A 21,882-nucleotide genomic window follows, 5' to 3' on the forward strand; every position below is an offset into this window, starting at 1 on the left:
GATTATGAGCTCTTAAACATGTAGGACATTTAATATCAATATCCTTAGTGCTTTGCACATTTCCTTGCATAAATTAGGGAGTCAAATAGCATTCGTTTACAGTGTTAAGACATATTTGTTATGCTGTTTGCTGAAATACTTGGTGTAACCATTGCCACCTTTCAGACTAGATGATATTTTTCTGGGGAGGATGTGAGCTTTGATCATGGAACCTTAAAATGTAGGCATGGAATCTTATAATAGAGGTACAGAACCAGGAAACAAGAGTGAGGAAGTGAAAAGAACAGGAGTTTGGAGGAGCAGGCCAAAAGAAAACAAAACTTCCTGGAGAAAATATAAATTCTTTTTTTTGACAGGCAGAGTGGACAGTGAGAGAGAGAGACAGAAAGGTCTTCCTTTTCCGTTGGTTCACCCCCCAGTGGCCGCTGTGGCTGGTGCACTGCGGCTGGCGGGGTTCACCCCCCAGTGGCCGCTGTGGCTGGTGCACTGCGGCTGGCGCACCGTGCTGATCTGAAACCAGGAGCCAGGTGCTTTCTCCTGGTCTCCCATGTGGGTACAGGACCCAAGCACTTGGGCCATCCTCCACTGCACTCCTGGGCCACAGCAGAGAGCTGGACTGGAAGAGGAGCATCCGGGACAGAATCCGGCGCCCTGACTGGAAATAGAACCTGGGGTGCCAACGCCACAGGCGGAGGATTAAACTATTGAGCCGCCATGCCGGCTGAAAATATAAATTCTTTCTGCTCTCCTAACTACTTGACATAGCTTTAAAAACAAGGAATGAAATTATCTTTCTTGCTTTTGTTTAAATATTTTAAATTATATTATTAGTATGTAAGTTTATTCCAATTGTACAATTTAGCCGCTCTTAAAAAAAAAAAACACTCAAATTCTTCTTGGTGTCTGAGGTAGGCTGAATAATAGTCCCCCCTTCCCCCCAAAAAGAGTAATGTCCACATCCTGACCTCTCCATCCTTACCATACATAGGTAAAGAAATTTGGTTGTAGATCTTGAGATGCAGAAATAATCATGGACTATAAGCAGGTGGGCCTAATGGAATGACCAGGGTCCTTATAATTAGGAGGCCAGAGGATCAGGGTTAGTAGGAGGAGAAGGGATGATGGAAATAAGAGGTTGGAGATGCCAGGAAGGGACCATAAGCCCAGGAAGGCAGGTGGTTTCTATAAGCTGAAAAAGGCAAAAAAGAGATTTTGCTTGTCTGATTCTGTATTTTGCTTTTATACCAGAATTCCTGAGATGGATGTATTATTCTGTTTTCTGCAATAAAAAGAGCTGGGGTTAAAAACTGTATAAACAGGTTAATTTGGCTCATGATTCTGGTGACTGTAGAACTCAAATAGCAAAGCACACTTCTGATTCAAAGATGACTGAATATAGAAAAGACATGTTGATTTTGACCAGGGGAAAGAACAGAAGAAATGTGGAAGAGGTGCATTGCTAGGGGAATGTTGGAGAGAAGTTTGCAGTGGAAATTCTACAGAAAGAATGCTGTTGGAGCAGTGTGGACAGTACAAACATGCAGCAGTGATTGATGATACCACCCATGATACCCATAGCTGGAGGCTGGAGGAGACTCCAGCTTCTGAGAGCAAGGTGATTGCAAATTGTGGCAGCCGGTTTCAATGGTGACATTGCCAGAGGGAGAACTTTGTGGACCACACTGACTTGGAGTCTGGCCTGGAACTCTAGTGGGGGGCAACATACCCACCTAAGCCCATGAATGAAAAGCACATTTTTTTTTCTACCCAGCATCTCACAAGGGCACCCAGTGACTAGCAGGGAGAAAGTACCATCTTAACGCCAGTACAGGCTGTGGTGGCTTTTGGATGTGCAACTAGGGGATTTGACTAGAGGGATAAATCCACATTCCCCACTGACTGAGTCTGGATTGGAGGCTGGGCACCCATTTGGAGTGTGAAGCACTCCTATCTTCTACCTTATCACACGTTGCAGGACTCAAACTGCCAAGGTGGAGCACCCACAGGCAGTTGGCTGTAGGGATATCTCTACTCTTTCTGTAGATGGGGCAGGCTCATGGGTTTGACAGTAGATCCCCTGCACCCTGTGACTGTGGGAGCCTTGTGTGCTATGATTGTGGGAATACTGTGACTGCAAGATAGGGCATGGAATGTATCTGGGTCTCTGGGCAATCACTAAGTCTGGCCTCAGAGGCTTAGAACTCCCTGCTTGCCTGTGGTGGGTCACTGCAGAGGGTTCTGTGTTCACATTGAAGACTACACAGATCCTGTGTGGTTCTTGCATCTGTGTGGGCTGGGGTTGTGGCCACTGTGGGCTAATCCCAGGCATTGATCACCTTGTAAGAGATGAGGTGACAACATCATAATCATAGCCTCCCTCTTGCAGGCAGTAGAGGAGATATACCAGGCCAACTTGAGTATCACCCTGGACTCTGGCCCTACACCTGGGCACTGACCAGTGCTCCCTGAAGCCACCCAGCACATGCCTGTAGATATCCACTGAAGAAACAGTAACTCCGGTAAGCTACAGAAGCATAGTTCAAAGATAAAAGCCATCAGAGGAGAAAACCAACAAGTGTTTCAACAAATGCCTAAAAATAAATGCAGAAATAGAAGAAACAAGAACAAGGAAGACAATGACTCCCTAAAAGGAACACAACAACACTGCAATGTGAGAATGTGAAAAAATGAGGCGATTGATGAAATGCTTAAAAACTAATTTAAAAGAATGATCATAAGATTACTCAGAAACACAGAGAAACACAAGATAAAGAAATCAATACATGTTGTGGATGAAAAATTTTGCTGAGAGATAGAGATATTAAAGAGAAATAATCAAATATTATAAATGATGAATTGAATATATCAAATAGAAAATACAGTAGAAAGCCTCAATAACCTCAATTACAGACTTGGTCAGGCAGAAGAAAAATATCTGAGCTAGAAGACAAATTCTTAGAAATATCTCTGATGAAAATATAGAAGAAAAACTTAGAAAACCTGAGAATGGTTTTGAGATTCATGCGATACTACCAAATGACTAAACAATCATGTCATAGGATTTCTTGAAGATGTTTAAATACAGAATACATATAAGGCCTATTCAGCAAAATGATAGCAGGAAATGTCCCTAATTGGAGAAAGAAAGGGAAATCCAAGTACAGGAAGCATATAAAACTCAAATTAGGTATGATCAGAAAATATTTTCACCACACCAATTATAGTCAAACTTTTACCAGTGAAACACAAAATATTCTTTTTTTTTCTTTTTTTAACTTTTATTTAATGAATATAAATTTCCAGTGTACAGCTTATGGATTACAATGACTTCCCCCCCCCATAACTTCCCTCCCACCCGCAACCCTCCCCTCTCCCGCTCCCTCTCCCCTTCCATTTGCATCAAGATTCATTTTCAATTCTCTTTATATACAGAAGATCAATTTAGTATAAAGATTTCAACAGTTTGCACCCACATAGAAACACAAAGTGAAACATACTGTTTGAGTACTAGTTATAGCATTAAATCACAATGCACAGCACATTAAGGACAGAGATCCCACATGAGGAGCAAGTGCACAGTGGCTCCTGTTGTTGACCCAACAAATTGACACTCTAGTTTATGGCGCCAGTAACCATCCTAGGCTGTCGTCATGAGTTGCCAAGGCTATGGAAGCCTTCCAAGTTTGCCGACTCTGATCATATTTAGACAAGGTCATAAAAGACAGAGTGAGGATAGTAACCAATGATCCTAAGAGTGGCATTTACCAGGTTTGAACAATTATACAGCATTAAGTGGGGAAGAGGACCATCAGTACACACATGTTGGGAGTAGAGCCATTGGTGGTAGATGTGCACAAGAGAAACACCAGATTACCTTCAGAGGATTCCCAGTTAGACTAACAGCTGATTCCTCATCAGAAACCTTATAGGTTAGGAAAGAACGCAGAGATATAATTTATGTCCTCAAAGAAAGAAACTATCAACCCAGAACACTCTACCCAGGAAAGCTCTCATTTATATATGAACAGGAAATAAAGAGCTTCCAAAACAGAAACTGGAAGAATTTTTCACCATTTGTGCAGCCTTACAAATGATTTTTGAGGATGTGCTACTCACAGAGACAGATAACCATAGTCATCATTATGAAAGAATGTGAAAGCAGTAAGAGTACAAAGGAAATTCGAAGCAAACAATAATAATATTCATGGAAAATGATAGCATATTTGTCAGTAATAACCTTGAACGTAATTGGACTAAATTTTCCTATTAAAAGATACAACGAGCTGAATAGATTAAAAAACAATAACCAACTCTTCACTTGCTATAAGAAACATATCTCACCAACAAAGATACACACCGACTGAAAGTGAAAGAATGGAAAAAGATATAATATGCTAACAGGTAGCAAAAATGAGTAGGTGTCCCCATTCTATTACGGCAAAATAGACTATAACACAAAAATGATTAAAAGAGACAAAGAAGGGAATTATGTAATTATTAAATGATAAGTTTAACAGGAAGATATGACTATTGTAATTGTATATGCACTCAATGTCAGAGCACCTATTTAAAACAAATTTTACAAAAGAGCCGAAGGAAACAAAGGCTCTCATACAATAATAACTAAGGACTTTAATATCCCACTTTCATAATGAACAAATTAATTAAACAGAAAATAAAAAACACATCAACAGAAATAATCTACACTATGGACTAAATTGATCTAATTTATATCTACAGAAAATTCCCTCCCACAGTTGCAGAATACACATTCTTTTCATCAGTGCATGGAGCTTTTTGTAGGGTACACCACGTGTTAGGCTCTAAAAGCAAATCTCAGCAAATTCTAAAAAACTGAAATTGTACCATGTATCTCTTCTGACCACAGTAGAATGAAACTAAGCTATAAACTTATGAAACTCTAGATTGACCAACATACTCCTGAATGAACAGTGGGTCATTGAAGAAATCAAAATGGAAATAAAAATTTCCTGAAAGTTAATGAAGATGACAGCACAACATTTTAAAACTTATGGGATACAGCAAAAGCAGTTAAGAGGAAAGTTTGTAGCAATTAGTGCCTACATCACAACATTGAAAAGGCATCAAATTAGTGATTGATCAATGCATTTCAAGGTCCTAGAAAAATAAGGAGCCAAACTAAAAATTAGTAGGAGGAATGAAATAATTAAAGTTACATAAAAAGTAAATAAAATTGAAACAAAAAAATGATACAAAAGATCGGTGAAATGAAGAGCAGGTTTTTGGTAAAATAAAATTGATACACTATTGACCCTACTAACCAAAGAAAAGAGGGAAAAAACTCAATCAATAAAATTAGAGATGAACAAGGAGATGTGACAATAGATACCACAGAAATAAAAAGAATCATTAGGAATTAGTACAAAGATCTATATGCCAACAAACTGGAAAATCTAGAAAAAATGAATAGATATCTGGACACTTACAATCTACCAAAATTGAGTCATGAAGACCTAGAAAGCCTAAATAGACCAATAACTCAAATGGAGAATTAATCAGTAAAAAAGACCATCCCAACAAAGAAAAGCAGAGGAGTGGATCTCTTTACTACTGAATTCTACTAAACTTTTAAAGAAGAATTAAATCCAGTTCTTCTCAAACTATCTAAAAGAATTGAAAGGGAGGGAATCCTCCCAAACTCCTTATATGAAGCCAGAATCACCTTAATTCCAAAACCAGAAAAAGGTACAGCAAAGAAAGAGAACTATATCCAGTATCACTGATGAACATAGACACAAAAGTCCTCAACAAAATACTGGCTAGTGGAATCCAAAAACATATCAGAAAGATTATTTACCTGGACCAAGAGGGATCTATCCCTGGTATTCAGGGATGGTTAAATATATATAAATAAATAAATGTGATATATCACATTAACTAATTAAAGAATAAAACCATATGATTATCTCAATAGATGCAGCGAAAGCATTTGATAAAATACAGCATCATTTTATGATAAAAACCTTAAGCAAATTTGGAATAGAAGGAATATTACTCAACACAATCAAGAAAATATATGACAAACCAAATGTCTGCATCGCATTGAATGGAGAAAACTTGGAAACACTCCCACTAAGAGCTGAAACAAGGTAAGGATGCCCACTGTCCCCATTGCTATTCAATATAGTTCTGGAATTTTTAGTCAGAACTTTTAAGCAAGAAAAAGAAGTAAAATGTCTACAAATTGGAAAGGAGGAAGTCAAATTATTCATGTTGCAGATGACATTCCACGTATAGGGGAATCAACAGACTCCACTGAGAGACTATTGGAACTCATAAGATAGTTTGGTAAAGTTGCAGCATATAAAATCAACACAAAAATATATATCCTGTGTATACACAGAAATGCCATGGATGAGAAAGAAATTTTAAGATAAGTTCCACTCACAATAGTTACAAAAAACTTAGATACCTTGTAATAAATTTAACAAGATATGAAAGCTCTCTACAATAAAAATTACAAAATGTTAAAGAAATAAATATAAGAAACAAGAGAATGGGAAAATATTCCATGTTCATGGATTAGAAGAGTTAATATCATCAAAATATTCATACTACTGAAAGCAAGCAATGCTATTCCAGTCAAAATACCAATGACATTCTTCTTAGATCTAGAGAAAATTATGTTAAAATTCATAAGAAGACCCAAGCGACTCAGAATGGCTAAAGCAATATTAAACAACAAAAAGAAAGCTGGTGGCATCATAGCACCAGACTAAAAAAACATATTTCAGGACAATCAAAAACAACCTGGAACTGGCACAAAAATAACCATATGGAACAATGTCACAGAATAGAAACCCCAGAAATTAATCCACACATCTATTACATCAATTGATATTTGAAAAGTGAGCTGATATCAATCCCTGGAGGAAGACAGACTTCAAAAAGTGGTGCTGAGAGAAATGAATCTCCACATGCAGAGTATGAAACAAGACCCCTCCCTTATACCTTATAGAAAAATCAACTCAAAATGCATCAAAGATCCAAATCTACAACCTGATGTCATCAAATTGCTAGAGGAAAACATTGTGGAAACTCTGCAAGACATTGGCATAGGCAAATACTCCCTGGAAAAGACCGCAGAACTACAGGCAATAAACATAAAAACAGACAAAGGGGAATACATTAACATGAAAAGCTTCTGCACTGAGAAGGAAATGCTCAACAAAGCAAAGAGGCAACTGACAGAATTGGAGATATATTCGTAAAGTATGCAACTGATAAAGGGTTAATATCCAGGATCTATAAAGTTCAAGAGATTCAACATAAAAAAAAAACAATCCAGTTGAGATATAGGCAAAAGAAATGAACAAGATATTTTCAGATGAAGTACAATTGGCCAACATACATATGAAAAATATGCAAGATCACTTGCCATCAGGAAAGTTACAAGCTACAGTGTGGTATCACTTCACCCAAGTTGGAATGGCTATCATACAGAAATCAAAAGACAATAAATGTTGGTGAAGATGTGTGGAAAAAGTACTGAAATCCACTGTTGGTGGTAATGTAAACTAGTGCAACCATTATGTAAGACAGTATGGAGATTCCTCAGAGATCTGAAAATAGATTTAACATATGTCCCAGCCATCCCACTCATGAGAACTTACCCAAATTAAATGAAATTAGCATATGAAAGGGTTATTTATATCCTCATGTTTATTGCAGCTGAATTTACAATAGCTAAGATGTGGAATCAACCCAGATGTCCATCAACCAATGACTGGATAAAGAAAATATTGTTTATATATATAGGTATATAGATATATCTATATATATAGACATATATAGCTATATATCTATATAGATAGATAGATACATATCTCTATGTATTTCTTTCTCTCTCTCTCTCTCTCTCTCTCTCTCTCTCTATATATATATATATATATATATATAAACTAATATAGAATACCAAAAAATGTATAAAAATGAAATGGTCATTTTGGGATATGATTGTTGTTTTTAAGCCTTTGTTTATAGGTTTGTGGAACTTTGGTCTGCCTATTTTTACTTGTTGAATATTGTGATTACTAGGTAAGTAATCCTGAGAATATAGAATGGATTAAAATTGTGTCTGCAAAAACTAATGAAGAAACGGGAAGAAGAGATGGGGCTTGGGGGCAGTAGGAGAGTGAGGGAAACGTGCTTGTCTTCTTGGAACTGTTCCTGTGGAATCACAAAATCTGTTCTCTTTATATTAAGTTAAAAATTGCTGGCCGGCGCCGCGGCTCACTAGGCTAATCCTCCGCCTTGTGGCGCCGGCACACCGGGTTCTAGTCCCGGTCGGGGCACCGATCCTGTCCCGGTTGCCCCTCTTCCAGGCCAGCTCTCTGCTGTGGCCCGGGAGTGCAGTGGAGGATGACCCAAGTGCTTGGGCCCTGCACCCCATGGGAGACCAGGAGAAGCACCTGGCTCCTGCCATCGGATCAGCGCGGTGTGCCGGCCGCAGCGCGCCAACTGCGGCGGCCATTGGAGGGTGAACCAACAGCAAAGGAAGACCTTTCTCTCTATCTCTCTTTCTCACTGTCCACTCTGCCTGTCAAAAATTAAAAAAAAATAAAATAATAAAAATAAAATAAAAATAAAAATTGTAAAAATAGCAAGACACTGGGATAGTGGTATGGTATGCATATCAACATATGTATGGTATGCATCACAATGTGGTGAGAAATGGAAAGGGAACCAGCCCACTTGCATAACAGAGGGATCAAATGACAAGATATGACGCAAGAAAGATTTAGGAGCCCTAAATATTCATGACAACCTATCCTTGAGGAAACTAATCAGGGGCCTATGCAAATTACACTATTCCTTTCAGAAGACTGTGCCCCCAATGACCTGATAACCTCCCACTCGATCTTGCCCTTTTTTTTTTTTTTTTTGGACAGGCAGAGTTAGACAGTGAGAGAGACAGAGAGAAAGGTCTTCCTTCCATTGGTTCAACCCCCAAATGGCCGCTATGGTCGGTGCACAGCACCGATCCAAAGCCAGGAGCCAGGTGCTTGCTCCTGGTCTCCCATGCGGGTGCAGGGCCCAAGCACTTAGGCCATCCTTCACTGCCTTCCTGGGCCACAGCAGAGAGCTGTACTGGAAGAGGGGCAACCAGGACAGAATCTGGCACCCCACCCAGGACTAGAACCTGTGGTGCTGGCGCCACAGGAGGAGAATTAGCCTAGTGAGCCGCAGTGGCAGCCTCGACCTTGCCTTTTTTTTTTTTTTTAAATTATTGACAGGCAGAGTTAGACAGTGAGAGAGAGAGAGAGACAGAGAGAATGGTCTTCCTTCCTTTGGTTCACCCCCCAAATGGCCGCTATGGCCGGCGCGCTACGCCAATCTGAAGCCAGGAGCCAGGTGCTTGCTCCTGGTCTTCCTCCTAGTGAGCTGTGGCGCCAGCCGACCTTGCCTTTTAAAAATTCTACTACCTTAGCATCAGCACACTCCATCAAGATTGCAGCACTGAAAGCTTTGGGGAATAAACTACATCTAAGCCATAGAATTGGGTAATTCACAATGAACAGAAATGTATTGGCTCATGGTTCTCAAGGCAGGGAAGTCCAAGACTGAGGGGTCAGCATCTAGCAAGGGCCTTCTTGCATCATCCTATGTTGAAAGGTCAAAGAGAGGGTGAGAGCAAGCAGGAGATCAAACTCACAGCTGCAAGCAAGCTATTTATAATCAACATTAATCCGTTCAAGAGGTTGATTCCCTCATCATGTACATTTCCATTAGGCCTTACCTCCAACACTGTTGCTCTGGGGATTAATCTTCCAATACAGGCTTTTACAGAGGACACAGTCAAACCATAGTGCTCCTTGTAGAGCCCCCAGAAGAAACCATCCCTGTCAACACCTTCACTTTAGCTCAGCGAGACTTGTTTTGAACCTCTTACCTCTACAAGAAAACAAATGCATGATTTTTTATTTTTTTAAGATTTATTTATTTATTTGAAAGTCAGAGTTACACACAGAGAGAAGGAGAGGCAGAGAGAGAGAGAGAGAGAGAGGTGTCTTCTATCCACTGGTTCACTCTCCAATTGGTCGCAACGGCCGGAGCTGCACCGATCCAAAGCCAAGAGCCAGGAGCCAGGAGCCAGGAGCTTCCTCTTGGTCTCTCATGTGGGTGCAGGGGCCCAAGGAGTTTGACCATCTTCTACTGCTTTCCCAGGCCATAGCAGAGAACTGCATTGGAAGTAAAGCATCCGAAACTTGAACGGACGCCCATATGGGATGTCGGGGCTTCAAGGGATCGCTTTAACCCACTGTGCCACAGTGTGGGCCCCAGAATTCATGAATTTTTAAAAATCCATTAAATCTGTGGAAAATTGTTATGGTGGTAGTAGGAAATTAATACACCCTTTTAATCTCACTCCCTCCACCACAGGTAACCAGTGCTATCAGTGTACTGAATATCTTTCCAGCCTTTCTTATATATGCAACAACATGCATAGTTGTGCATGTGTAAATAGTATGATTTTGAGCATCTAGAATATTTTTACTGCAGTGGTAGTCATTTTGTGAAGTAGTTAAGTCACTGGAAGGCAGAAGGGGTAGCCCAGACACTTGTGTCCTGCCACCCACCTGGGAGACCTGGACTGAGTTACAGGACCCTGATTTGGTCCAGTCCAGCCAGCCCTGGCTGTTGGGACATTTGGGAAGTGAACCAGAAGATAGACAATTTCTCTCTCTCCTCCTCCTTTTTCTTTCAAATAAAATGAAAATAAATAAGCCAGTAAAATAAAATAGAATAAAAGTATTACTTTTACTTCACATATGATGGTACTTCAAAAAGTTCATGGAATAATAGACTTAAAAGACAAATGCATTTTGGTGCAAAAACTTATGAAATTCATGCATGCTTTATCATAATGTAATAATTTCTGTGAATTTTATAATGACATCTCTTAGTAATGTGTAATTTGTTTATTTCACTTATCACTGTGTCTTGAGGAGGGTGTTTTTCTTCCTATCTGTTTTTTTAAAAAATGATTTATATATGTACGTATGTATTTGAAAGGCAGGGGAGATCTACACACACACACACACATACATATAATATATATTATGGGGATAATAATATATATATGGGGAGAGAGAGAGAGTTAGAGAGAGAGAGAGAGCACTTCCATGTGCTAGTTCACTTCTCAAATAACCGCAATGGTTAGGGCTCGATCAGAACAAAGACAGGAGCCAGGAAATTCATCCTGGTTTCCCACATGGGTGGTAGAGGCCCAAGCACTATGTCCATATTCTGCTGCTTTTCTAGGCACATTAGCAGGGAGCTGGATCAGAAGTGGAGTGGCAGCTGAGACTCAAACTGGTGCTTTGAAATGGGATGCTAGGGTCACAGGTGGCAGCTTTGTTCACTGTGCCACAATGCTGGTCCCCTGGGGCTTTTCTTAATCAGAAGATAAGTACTACCCCTCCAATTTATATTATCATTCCACTAAATTATTATATATTAAAATGTTGAAATTTACTTTTCTGGCTGAAAAGTATGGTCAAGTTCATGCCTCAGGATATTGCAGTGGCTTTCAATGTGGTAAGCCTGGGCTTCAGCAGAAGTCAGCTTGTGAAGAGCCCTGGCAGCTCTGCCAAGAGTAGGATCACTGGAAATGGACCTGCCCTGGAGTCGAAGGATGCCCAGGTCAGAGCCACAGATCTTATTGGCTCCAAGCTGAAAAGCCCTTCACTCAGCCCAACTTCCAAAGTGACCACTGCAGCTGAGGGGACGGCCAAGTAGGGTCAGCAACATTGCAGGCAGAACTGTAAATTTCTTGTTAGAGATGCCACCTGCCTTTACCTGGCCAGCTCTCCTCCCAGGCCAGCCAAGTAATGAAAGTCAACAGAGTGCCTTCCCCTAGGAGGTTCACACCTCCCTTAGGATGTACCCCATGTGAAGAGATAGATAGGTCTGGGCCTCTTAACTTACAAGGCCTAAAGCCCAACAGATTATTATCAAGCCCCTTCTATCAGGTTCTATTTGCCTCTCAATCAGAAAAATTACTTGTAGCTTAGACAGCACCTTTCTTAGCTCCTCTAATAATGATTCTGTCCTTTGTTCTAGGCCCTGTCTAGCGCACTTGGGCCTCATTCCTTTGTAATCATAACCTCTACTCTACCACCAATGGCTCTACTCCCAACCTGTGTGTACTGATGGTCCTCTTCCCCACTTAATGCTGTTTAATTTTTCAGACCTGGTTAATGCCACTCTTAGGATCATTGGTTACTATCCTCATCCTTTTATGACCTTGTCTAAATATGATCAGAGTCGGCGAACTTGGAAGGCTTCCATAGCCTTGGTAACACATGACAAGAGCCTAGGGTGGTTACTGGCGCCATAAACTAGAGTGTCAATTTGTTGGGTCAACAACAGGAGTCACTGTGCACTTGCTCCTCATGTGGGATCTCTGTCCTTAATGTGCTGTACATTGTGACTTAATGCTATAACTAGTACTCCAACAGTATGTTTCACTTTGTGTTTCTATGTGGGTGCAAACTGTTGAAATCTTTACTTAACGTATACTAAATTGATCTTCTGTATATAAAGAAAATTGAAAGTGAATCTTGATGTGAATGGAAGGGGAGAGGGAGCGGGAGAGGGGAGGGTTGTGGGTGGGAGGGAAGTTATGGGAGGGGGAAGCCATTCTAATCCATAAGCTGTACATTGGAAATTTATATTCATTAAATAAATGTTAAAAAATGCCATATTTAACTGTATATGATTATCATTGGAAATATTTTACTTCTCTCACATGCATCATTATAGTTGAATGTGCATTGAATAAAGCAATATTAAGAAATGCTGCTTGTTCTAAGACTCTCATTTTTTATTCTTTTTAAGGTTTGTGGATAACTTGGTGTTTCATTCTGAGAGATTATAGCTTTAACAGATTAAAAAATGATAGTAAAAATATAAAATCCTACCCTACACAGCAGTCTTTTGGGATGTGGACCTGTCAGAGCAGGCTATAGCACATAATGAAATGTCACAGTCTGTGAGACACGCAAAGCAGGTTTAAAAAATTGTCAATATTGCAAAGTGACTAAAATACTCATGATGGTAAATCTGTGAAAAAGAAATTCATTTGCTGCCATTCTATTTAAATGACTGGAACTATGTAGTTATGAGAGCTCCAATAAATGCTTCTTGTGGGTCATTTCCTTTTTTTTAATGTATGCAAAAAAGGCCTTGTAAATTCAGAGGCCCAGACCTATCTATCTCTTCACATGGGGTATATCCTAAGGGTGGTGTGAACCTCCTAGGGGAAGGCACTCTGTTGACTTTCATTACTTGGCTGGCCTGGGAGGAGAGCTGGCCAGGTAAAGGCAGGTGGCATCTCTAACAAGAAATTTACAGTTCTGCCTGCACTCTGAATTTACAAGGCCTAAAGCCCACCAGATTATTATCAAGCCCCTTCTATCAGGTTCTATTTGCCTCTCAATCAGAAAACTTAATTGTAGCTTAGACAGCACCTTTCTTAGCTCCTCTAATAATGACTCTGTCCTTTGTTCTAGGCCCTGTCTAGTGCACTTGGGCCTCATTCCTTTGTAATCATAACCTCTACTCTACCACCAATGGCTCTACTCCCAACATGTGTGTACTGATGGTCCTCTTCCCCACTTAATGCTGTATAATTGTTCAAACCTGGTAAATGCCACTCTTAGGATCATTGGTTACTATCCTCACCCTGTCTTTTATGACCTTGTCTAAATATGATCAGAGTCGGCAAACTTGGAAGGCTTCCATAGCCTTGGCAACTCATGACGACAGCCTAGGATGGTTACTGGCGCCATAAACTAGAGTGTCAATTTGTTGGGTCAACAACAGGAGCCACTGTGCACTTGCTCCTCATGTGGGATCTCTGTCCTTAATGTGCTGTGCATTGTGATTTAATGCTATAACTAGTACTCAAACAGTATGTTTCACTTTGTGTTTCTATGTGGGTGCAAACTGTTGAAATCTTTATACTAAATTGATCTTCTGTATATAAAGAGAATTGAAAATGAATCTTGATGCAAATGGAAGGGGAGAGGGAGCGGGAGAGGGGAGGGTTGCGGGTGGGAGGGAAGTTATGGGGGGGGGGGAAGCCATTGTAATCCATAAGCTGTACACTGGAAATTTATATTCATTAAATAAAAGTAAAAAAAATGTATGCAAAAAAGGACTACAATATTATAGAATCTCTTTGGAAACTGAAAATACTTTGCTACCAAGCCCTGCTCAAAGAACTTGCTATCAGTTAGTAGAAAAGATTTGGCTACCACCTTGGTGTTAAATATAAATGTAGTCTAAAAGTTTAATGGATTAAAACTGTGTCTTTAATTTGAAATGGAATTTCCCACCATCCTAGCTTAGGTAGTTAGGATTCTGTGGATTGGCTTTTCACTCTAATCTGGTTTATAGACATAATAAAGAAAAGGTAGTCATGAATTTAGAATGCAAGTGTGTCAGATTGAGGAGATAGGCCTCCTTTTGGGAGAGGATAGTAGGAAAAAACACCCCCATTAACTCCAACTTGTTAAAATTTACCAAGTCTCTGTAGTTCATTAGCCTTTTTCCCCCTCTTCACACCAAAAGAGTAGATAAAAGGAAAGCAGCATCAACTAGAGAGACATTATATGCAGAGGTGAAGCAATATGACAGAATCATCTTTTAATAACAAACAGTGTTAGCTCTCTAGGAGAGAGACAGTGTGAAGTGCAACAAAAACTGTAATTATGCTCTCAGCAGGAAACCTGTATTTAGAGTGACAGTAAGAGTGTCTCTAAAAACCTGTTAGGTTAAGGCTGCTAGTCTTAATTATATGTATTAGGAGTTTGTGTCTTCACTTTTTCCTTTTAAAATTCAAAGAAGAAACCTAATTATAACTTGGACCCCAGTAAATTGGGACATATTTAAACAATGAACATTTGGCAATCTCATCATGCACCAGGATGAGCCTGACTGGTTCAGCTGTTATAGAAGCCAAACTGGCTCCCCCAAATAGTTTGTTTTTGCTGCCTCCATGACAGAGGAAAAACAAACACAAGCTAAACATAGGAAATAATGAAATGATGTTTTTTTTTTTTTTCTAGTCAATGATACACAAGTTTTCTCTATGGGCAGATCATTCTATGGGTAGATTCTTACAAACAGAATTACATGTCATTTGTATGTTGTTAATGTTCACTGCAGTGAGATGAGGGTTGGATACATCTTGGTTGGGTTTTTACCTCTTTTTTGGCTCTGGTTATAATATCCTATAACTGCCTCTTTTGATGGAATTGTATGAAACTCAGAATTTTAGGTTTTTCCCAAAGTGCAGCAGAATGTGTACAGTGGAGCAACACATTTCAGACTGCTATGGACCAATCCTGCTGCATTTAAAGATGGGACCCAAATGTGGAATTGACTACACTTAAGTTTTACATACTTGATACACAATTTACATGGTGTGTATTTCATACCAGTTTCCCATTTTCTTATGTCTCCACATAATGTTTGCTGAAACCCAACCAAACAAATCTTAATCATTTTGTTAGGCTTAGATTATAATCAAATAAATAAGTATATGAATAGACTATAGGATTAGGACCTCCTGTTGGTGGAATAATTGATTGGAATGATTTATATTTTTCCTAAGCACATAATAAGTATGTTCATGGCTAATTTCTTTTTTTTTCCAACTTTTATTTAATAAATATAAATTTCCAAAGTTCAACTTTTGATTACAGTGGCTTTCCCCCCAATAACCTCCCTCCCACCCACAACCAATCCATTTCCCACTCCCTCTCCCATCCCATTCTGCATCATGATTCATTTTCAATTATCTTTATATACAGGAGATCAACTTAGTATATACTAAGTAAAGATTTCAACAGACTACACCAACAAAGACACACAGAGTGTAGAGTACTGTTTGGGTAGTAGTTTTACCATTAATTCGCATAGTACAACACATTAAGGACAGAGAGCCTACATGGGGAGCAGGTGCACAGTACTCCTGTTGTTGATTTAACAATTGACACTCTTATTTATGATATCAGTAATCACTTGAGGCTCTAGTCATGAGCTGCCAAGGCTATGGAAGCCTCTTGAGTTCACCACCTCCAGTCTTATTTAAACAAGGCCATAGTCAAAATGGAAGTTCTGTCCTCCCTTCAGAGAAAGGTACCTCCTTCTTTGATGGCAGGTTCTTTCCTTGGGATCTCACTCACAGAGTTCTTTTCTTTAGGTTTTTTTTTTTTTTTTTTTTTTTTTTGCCACAGTGTTTGGCTTTCCATGCCTGCGAAACTCTCATGGGCTTTTTAGCCAGATCCGAATGCCTTAAGGGCTGATTCTGAGGCCAGAGTGCTGTTTAGAATATCTGCCATTCTGTAAGTCTGCTGTGTATCCTGCTTCCCATGTAGGATCATTCTCTCCTTTTAAATTCTATGAATTATTATTTGAAGACACTGGTCTTATTTATGTAATCCCTTTGACACTTAATCCTATCTTTTTGATCAATTATGAACTTAAACTGATCACTAAAACAAGTAAGATGGCATTGGTACATGCCACGTTGATGGGATTGAATTGGAATCTCCTGGCACATTTCTAGCTCTACCATTAGGGGTAAGTCCATGTGAGCATATAGCGAACTGTACATCTCTTCCCTCTCTTATTCCCACTCTTACATTTAACAGACATCACTTCTCAGTTAAATTTAAACATCTAAAAGTAATTGTGTGTTAATTAAAGAGTTCAACCAATGGTATTAAATAGAACAAAAAATGCTTAAAGGAATAAAATAGTAAGTTGTTCCTTGACAGTCAGGACAAGGTCTGATGAAGTCATTGTTTCTCATAGTGTCCATTTCACTTCAACAGGTTTCCTTTAGGTACTCAGTTAGTTATTACTGGTCAGGGAGAATATATAATATTTGTCCCTTTGGGGTTGTCTTCTTTCAGTTAGCATGATGTTTTCTAGATTCCTCCATTTTGTTGAAAATGACCTGATTTTATTTTAATTTTACTGCTATATAGCATTCTATACAGTACATATCCCATAATTTCTTTATCCAGTCTTCTGTTGATGGACGTTTAGGTTGATTCCATGTCTTAGCTATTGTGAGTTGAGCTACAATAAACATTGAGGTGGAGACAGCTCTTTTATTTGCCAATTTAATTTCCTTTGGGTAAATTCCAAGGAGTGGGATGGCTTGGTCATGTGGTAGGGCTATATTCAGACTTCTGAGGAATCTCCAGACTGACTTCCATAGTGGATTTACCAGATTGCATTCCCACAAACAGTGAGTTAGTGTCCTTTTTTCCCCACATCCTCGCCAGCATCTATTGTTGGTAGATTTCTGCATGTGAGCCATTCTAACTGGGGTGAGGTGAAACCTCATTGTGGTTTTGATTTGCATTTCCCTGATGGCTAGTGATGTTGAGCATTGTTTCATGTGTCTGTTGGCCATTTGGATTTCCTCTTTTGAAAAGTGTCTGTTAAGGTCCTTGGGCCATCTCTTAAGTGGGTTGTTTGTGTTGTTGTTGTGGAGTTTCTTGATCTTTTGTAGATTCTGGTTATTAAACTTTTATCAGTTGCATAATTTGCAAATATTTTTCCCATTCTGTTGGTTGCCTCTTCAATTTCCTGTTTCTTTTGCAGTACAGAAACTTCTCATTTTGATGTAATCCCAATTGTTAATTTTGGCTTTGACTGCCTGTGCTCCTGGGGTCTTTTCCAAGAAGTCTTTGCCAATACCTATATCTTGCTGGGTTTCTCTGATGTTCTCTAATAATTTGATGTTGTTGGGTCATAGATTTAGGTCTTTAATCCATGTTGAGTGGATTTTTGTGTAAGGTGAAAGGTAGGGGTCTTGCTTCATGCTTCTTATGTGGAGATCCAGTTTTTCCAGCACCATTTATTGAATGTACTGTCCTTGCTCCAGGAATTGGTTTCAGATTCTTGATCAAATATAAGTTGGCTGTAGATGTTTGGATTGATTTATGGTGTTTCTATTCTGTTCCATTGGTCTATCGGTCTGTTTCTGTACCAGTACCATGCTGTTTTGATAACAACTGCCCTGTAGTATGTCTTGAAATCTGGTTTGTGATGCCTTGCTGTAGAAGATTGCTTTAGCTATTTGAGATCTCCTGCGACTCCATATGAATTTCAGCATCATTTTTTTCCAGATCCGAGAAGTCTTTGGTATTTTGATTGGTATCACATTGAATTTATAAATTGCTTTTGGGAGAATGGACATTTTGATGATACTTATTTTCACAATCCTGAGCATGGAAGATTGTTTCCCTTTTTTGGTATCCTCTTCTATTTATTTCTTTAAGATTTTGTAATTCTCATTGTAGAGATTTTTGGCATCCTTGTTTAAGTTTATTGCAAGGTATTTGATTGTTTTTGTAGCTATTGTGAATGGGATTTTTCTTAGAAGATCTTTCTCAGCTGTGTCAAAACCTGTGTATACAAAGGCTGTTGATTTTTGTGCATTGATTTTTTTTAAAAATTTTTTTAACTTTTATTTAATGAATATAAATTTCCAGTGTACAGCTTATGGATTACAATGGCTTCCCCCTCCCATAACTTCCCTCCCACCCGCAACCCTCCCCTCTCCCGCTCCCTCTCCCCTTCCATTTGCATCAAGATTCATTTTCAATTCTCTTTATATACAGAAGATCAATTTAGTATATATTAAGTAAAGATTTCAACAGTTTGCACCCACATAGAAACATAAAGTGAAACATACTGTTTGAGTACTAGTTATAGCATTAAATCACAATGTACAGCACATTAAGGACAGAGATCCCACATGAGGAGCAAGTGCACAGTGACTCCTGTTGTTGACCCAACAAATTGACACTCTAGTTTATGGCGCCAGTAACCATCCTAGGTTGTCGTCAGGAGTTGCCAAGGCTATGGAAGCCTTCCAAGTTTACCGACTCTGATCATATTTAGACAAGGTCATAAAAGACAGGGTGAGGATAGTAACCAATGATCCTAAGAGTGGCATTTACCAGGTTTGAACAATTATACAGCATTAAGTGGGGAAGAGGACCATCGGTACACACAGGTTGGGAGTAGAGCCATTGGTGGTAGAGTAGAGGTTATGATTACAAAGGAATGAGGCCCAAGTGCACTAGACAGGGCCTAGAACAAAGGACAGAGTCATTATTAGAGGAGCTAAGAAAGGTGCTGTCTAATTATATCATGCTACTTTGCCAAACTTTTCTATGAGTTCCAATAGTTTCTTAGTAGAGTTCTTTGGATTCCCTAAATAAAGAATCATATCATCTGCAAAGAGGAATAGTTTGACTTTTTCCTTCCCAATTTGTATCCCTTTAATTTCTTTCTTACCTAGTGGCTTGGATAAAACTTCCAGGACAATATTGAATAGCAATGGTGAGAGTGGACATCCCTGGCTCTCACCGGATCTCAGTGGAAATGCTTCCAAGTATTCCCCCTTCAATATAATGCTGACTGTGTGTTTTTCATAAATTGCTTTAATTGTATTGAGGAATGTTTTTTCTATACCCAGTTTGCTTAGAGTTTTCATCATGAAAGGGTGTTGTATTTTATCAAATGCTTTCTCTGCATCTATTGAGATAATCATATGGTTTTTCTTCTGCAGTTTGTTAATGTGGTGTATCATATCAATTGATTTGCGATGTTGAACCATCCCTGCATACCAAGGATAAATCCAACTTGGTCTGGGTGGATGATCTTTCTGATGTGTTGTTGAATTCTTCTGGTCAGAATTTGACTGAGGATTTTTATGACTATGTTCATCAGGGAAATTGGTCTCTAATCCTCTTTCTCTGCTGCATCATTTTCAGGTTTAGGAATAAAGGTGATGCTGTCTTCATAGAATTTGGGAGCATTCCCTCCCTTTCAATTTTTCTGAAAAGTTTGAGAAGAATTGGAGTTAGTTATTCTTTAAATGTCTGGTAGAACTCAGCAGTGAATCCATCTGGTCCTGGGCTTTTCTTTGTTGGGAGGGCCTTTATTACTGCTTCAATTTCTGTCTCAGTTGTCTCAGTTATGGGTCTATTTCAGTTTTCTATGTCTTCATGGTTTAATTTTGTTAGGTAGTATGTGTCCAGGAATCTATCCATTTCTGACAGAATTCCCTGTTTGCTGGCATACAACTCTTTGTAGTAATTTCTGATGATTCTTTTTATTTATGGTGTGTTTTCACATTTCCTTTTTCATCTCTGATTTTATTGATTTGGCTCTTTTCTTTCCCTTTTTTAGTTAGTTGAGCCAATGGTGTGTCAATTCTATTTTTCTAAAAACCAGCTCTTCGTTTGGCTGATCTTTTGTAATTTTTTTGGATTTAATTCTGTTGATTTCTTCTCTAATTTTTATTTCTCTTTTCCTACTAGCTTTGGGTCTGGTTTGCTGCAGTTTTTCTAGATACTTGAGATACATTCATAGCTCATTTGTTTGGTGCCTTTCCAATTTCTTGATGTAGGCACCTATTTTATAAACTTCCCTGTTAACACTGTTTTTGCTGTATCCCATAAGTTTTGATATGTTGTGTTGTTATCCTCATTTACTTCCAGAAAGTTTTTGATTTGTCTTTTGATTTCTTCTATGATCCAGTGTTCATTCAGGAGCATGTTGTTCAATCTCCATGAGTTTGCATATGCTCTAGGGATTCCTGAGTTGCTAATCTCCAGCTTCGTTCCATTGTGTTCTGAGAAGATGCATGGTATGATTTCAATTCTATTGAATTTGCTGAGAGTTGCTTTATGGCCTACTATGTGGTCATTCCTAGAGTAAGTTCCATGTACTTCTGAGAAGAATGTGTATTCTTGAAGTGTAGGATTAAAAATTCTGTAGATATCTATTTGATGCATTTGGTCTATTGTATTCATTAAATCTGCTGTTTCCTTGTTGATCTTCTGTCTGGTCAATCTGTCTATTTCTGAACTTGGATTATTGAAGTTTCCCAATGCTATTATTTGGAGTCTAAGTCTCCCTTTAAGTTCCTTAACATATCTTTTAAAAAACTTGGTGCCCTGTAATTAGGTGAATATAAGTTTCTAATAGTTACATCTTCCTGATTAATTGATCCCTTAATCATTATATAGTGCCCCTCTTTGTCTCTCAACAGTTTTTGTGTAAGAGTTTATTTTGTCTGATATTAGCATGGCTATGTCAGCTCTTTTTTGGTTTCTGTTGGCATGGAATATCTTTTTCCAACCTTTCACTTTCAGTCTGCATGCATCTTTGTTGGAAAGATGTGTTTCTCATAAGCAGCAAATAGATGGGTTTTGTTTTTTTATCCATTCAGCCAGTCTGTGTCTTTTAATTGGAAAGTGAGGCCATTTACATTCAATGTGACTATTGATAAGTAGTGAGTTTGCATTGCCATTTTCCCAAAGATATTTCTAAAATATGCGTTGAATTTCCTGTGATCTTTTACTGGGGGATTTTTTTCCTTTCCCTTCTTTCATATTGATGGCCATGTTTCTGTGTTTCTGTGTGTAACACATCTTTAAGCATCTTTTGCAGAGCTGGATGAGACGTGACAAATTCTTTCAATTTCTGTTTGCTATGAGAGGTCTTTATTTCACCTTCATTCATAAATGAGAGCTTTTCAGGATATAATATTCTGGGATGGCAGTTTTTTTCTTTTAGTACTTGGGCTATATCTCACCTTTCATGGCTAATTTCTGATTGTACATGCAGAAAAAAATGCTGATCATTATAAAGTTTTAGAGTGAACTGAATAAAATTAATTTCTTAAGTATGATGGGCAAATGATATGCTGATATGACTAACTTAATAAATCAACTGTATAAGAGTGAATTTAATTTGTTTTGATATAGTTCTTCTCTATACTATGTTTCTGGA

The sequence above is a fragment of the Lepus europaeus genome, chromosome 1 (assembly GCF_033115175.1).
Source record: "Lepus europaeus isolate LE1 chromosome 1, mLepTim1.pri, whole genome shotgun sequence".
Lineage (NCBI taxonomy): Eukaryota > Metazoa > Chordata > Mammalia > Lagomorpha > Leporidae > Lepus > Lepus europaeus.